Source organism: Monodon monoceros, unplaced genomic scaffold, assembly GCF_005190385.1.
Source record: "Monodon monoceros isolate NGI ecotype Baffin Bay Population unplaced genomic scaffold, NGI_Narwhal_1 Super_Scaffold_12, whole genome shotgun sequence".
Lineage (NCBI taxonomy): Eukaryota > Metazoa > Chordata > Mammalia > Artiodactyla > Monodontidae > Monodon > Monodon monoceros.
In genome coordinates this window covers 80,661,068-80,665,454 of record NW_021703768.1, presented here as the reverse complement: position 1 = coordinate 80,665,454, position 4,387 = coordinate 80,661,068, and positions in this window count along the sequence as shown.

The following is a 4,387-nucleotide window of genomic DNA, read 5'->3' as shown; positions in this document are numbered from 1 at the left end:
AAAATTTCACTGTAATTTTTGTTCGAATTGAATATAAAATCATGTTAGCATCTCGAAAATTCTGTAGGATGTTGGGCAACTCAGTTTTGTTCTAGTTACCCATTCAGAAATTCACTTGTCCCTGTAGACACACGGTATTTGAGAGATGGTACAGCAGACAGTGGACACTAACACCTGTCACCAGAACAGCACTTGATCCACATACAAGCCAGGCATGAACAGAACCAGGGACAAGCAGCAGTCCTGACAGATCACTTCATTTCTAATTATTAAATGTTTGTTTATTCTTTAATAAACAAACATTTGTCTGGTTAGTCCCACACAAGAATATGGTCACTCAAAACAAATGTTCCGATTAAAAACTGCATTGAAAAAAAAAAACAAAAATAAAACTGCACTGAGCAAATTTGATTAAACCATGAGACACATCAGATGACTAGGACTTGTTTCAAATTTTTTCCATTTTTCTTTTATTTAAAACTCACACAGGATCAAAGACTTAAACATAAGACATGACACCATAAAACTGCTAGAAGAGATCATAGGCAAAACGTTCTGTGACATAAATTGTACCAATGTTTTCTTAGGTCTCCCAAGGCAATAGAAATAAAAACAAAAATAAACAAATGGGCTCTAATCAAAACTTACAAACTTTTGCACAGCAATGGAAACCATAAACAAGACGAAAAGGCAACCTATGGAATGGGAGAAAATATTTACAAACGATCTGACGGACAAGGGCTTAATTTCCAAAATATACAAACAGCTCATACCACCCAACAACAACAACAAAACAATTGAAAAATGGGCAGAAGACCTAAATAGACGTTTATCTAAGAAGAAATGCAGATGATGGCCAATCGGCACATGAAAAGATGCTCAACATCACTAATTATTAGAGAAATGCAAATCAAAACTACAATGAAGTACCACCTCACACCAGTGAGAATGGCCATCATTAAAAACTCTACACAACATCACTAATCATTAGAGAAATGCAAATCAAAACTACAATGAGGGCTTCCCTGGTGGCGCAGTGGTTGAGAGTCCGCCTGCCAATGCAGGGGACACGGGTTCATGCCCCAGTCTGGGAAGATCCCACATGCCGCGGAGCGGCTGGGCCTGTGAGCCATGGCCGCTGAGCCTGCACGCCCGGAGCCTGTACTCCGCAACGGGAGAGGCCACAACAGCGAGAGGCCCGCGTACCACACACAAAAAATCTACAAACAATAAGTCCTGGAGAGGGTGTGGAGAAAAGGGAACCCTCTTGCACTTTTGCTGGGAATGTAAATTGATACAGCCACTATAGAAAACAGTATGGAGGTTCCTTAAAAAACTAAAAATAGAACTACCATATGACGCAGCAATCCTAGTACTCAGCATATACCCTGAGAAAACCATAATTCAAAAAGAGTCATGTACCAAAATGTTCATTGCAGCTCTATTTACAATAGCCAGGACATGGAAGCAACCTACGTGTCCATCAACAGATGAATGGATAAAGAAGACATGCCATATATATACAATGGAATATTACTCAGCCATAAAAAGAAACGAAGTTGAGTTATTTGTAGTGAGGTGGATGGACCTAGAGTCTGTCATACAGAGTGAACTAAGTCAGAAAGAGAAAAACAAATACTGTATGCTAACACATATATATGGAATCTAAAAAACAAAACAAAACAAAATGGTCATGAAGAACCTAGGGACAAGATGGGAATAAAGACCTACTAGAGAATGGACTTGAGGATATGGGGAGGAGGAAGGGTAAGATGGGACAAAGTGAGAGAGTGGCGTGGACATATACATACTATCAAACATAAAATAGATAGCTAGTGGGAAGCAGCCACAGAGCACAGGGAGATCAGCTTGGTGCTTTGTGACCACCTAGAGGGGTGGGATAGGTAGGGTGGGAGGGAGGGAGATGCAAGAGGGAAGAGATATGGGGACATATGTATATGTATAACTGATTCACTTTTGTTATAAAACAGAAACTAACACACCATTGTAAAGGAATTATACTCCAATAAAGATGTTAAAAAAAAAATCTACAAATAACAAATGCTGGAGAGGATGTGGAGAAAAGGGAACCCTCCTACACTGTTGGTGAGAATGTAAGTTGTTATAGCCACTGTGGAAAACGCATGGAGGTTCCTCAGAAAACTAAAAATAGAATTATCATATGATCCAGCAATCCCACTCCTGGGCATATATCCAGACAATACTCTAATCCATAAAGACATGCACCCCTATGTTCATAGCAGCACTATTCACAATAGCCAAGACATGGAAACAACTTAAATGTCCATCGACAAATGAATGGATAAAAAGATGTGGTACATATATACAATGGAATACTACTCAGCCATAAAAAAGAACAAAATAATGCCATTTGCAGCAACATGGATGAAACTAGAGGTTATCATACTAAGAGAAGTTAAGTCAGAAAGAAAAAGACAAATACCATATGATGTCACTTATATGTGGAATCTGAAATATGACACAAACGAACCTATCTACAAAACAGAAACAGACTCACAGACATAGAGAACAGACTTGTGGTTGCCAAGGCAGAGGTGGGTAGGGGAGAGATGAAGTGGAAGGTTGGGGTGAGCAGATGTGAGCTTTTATATATGCAATGAATAAAAAACAAGTCCTATTGTATAGCACAGAGAACTATATTCAGTATCCTGTGATAAACCATAATGGAAAAGAATTTTTAAAAAAGAATGTGTATATATATATATATATATATATATATATCTGAATTACTTTGCTGTACAGAAGAAATTCACACAACATTGTAAATCAACTCTACTTCAATAAAAACAATTTATAAAAAAACCTCACAGATCCATAAAGAAAAACATGATTTTTTTCTACTTTATAAGAACTCAAAGAAAATTTAAGCTTTTTAAATCATTACACAGAAGAAACACCAAATATATATGATGAAGAATACTTGTAAATTACTCAGGAACTAGGAAATGACCCAAAAAATGGTTTATATGGATAGACATAAAGATCAAAATACTATTATTAATTATAATCTATATTTTAAACTTGGGAATATTTTATTTATTGAAGCATTACTTACCCTTTATATCATTTTACTCATAGATAACACTTCTGATGAGTTGGAACATGAGCCATAATTATGAAGCTATTACACCCAGTAGAACTGTTAAGCACCAACAAAGCACAGGAAAGAACCTATTTAAGGTTCCAGTTCGAAGCTAACATCTAAGATTTTTCAGGAAGCGAGAAGATGGGACTTCGGTTGAAAAACCTATGTCACCAATTCTTTAATGAGACATTTTTATAAAACAGACACTTAGTGAAATATTACCTAAAGGACCATTTCTTAACAGAAAAATTAAGTGACTTCAAGATCAAATATACTCAGTTTATATCCAAAGTCAATGCTCAGGGGCAGAGTCAATGTAATGCAGTGTACTAGCACTGAAGTCATCTGCAATTCTGCTTGCTAAGGTTAACTGGTTGAATGCTAAGCTTTCCAGTTTCTAGCATGAAACATCATTTTAGTAAACCCTATGTCTGCACTACACATTGATTTTAGCTGAGTAAACTCCATTTGGAATTCTATATACTAAGCAGAGTAGTCTTCGTTTACTTGAGTACAAAAGAAATGCTCTAAAGGCATCTGAAGACTACAAAATAACTTGTCTTTTCGATGTACTCTAATCCTAAACATCTACAATTCCCAGAGTCCACTTAACAATGCTTTGATTGCATTGTACTATCTCTGTGGTCACTGCTGGATGCATCTGGCCTCAACTGAGATTTGAAGAAATGAAATCAAAGCACAGTTTATAGTATGAAAACTGTAGGGGGGGAAAAAAAGCTTGAAATTCTATCATAACCAGTGAAGTGAGGGCTCATAACCATTAATAATATTCTTCTGCCAGGAATCTGTTCCTTTGCTTTGTTCCACTCCCTTAGCTCACTTTCTGTTACTGTCTTTTACTTTTACCCTATACTTTTTATTTTTTTCTTTGCAACTTTTTAAGTCACTATCACTCTTTCCCTTTATACCTTATCTAATTTCCAACTTTTTGTTTCTGCACTTAACTCCTTTAACCTTTAATCCCCGCCCCCCCATTGTCTTTTTGTCTGTGAGCAATAATGTTTTTATATTGATTCCCCAATTCATTGTCAGGCTTCAACCCATTTCTCTGTCTGACCCTCATTAGCTAATGAGCCCTATTCTTTTCAGTTTCCAACATATCTGAACACAAAGGCAAGTGTTAGTGAAATCAGAGAACCTAAGAGATTTGGTGCTCAGTCTAGCTACAACTTCCTGGATTAAGATGGAGAAGTTGCTTAGCCATATCAGGAAACAGATTAATAGCAGCTTTCCTTCTCA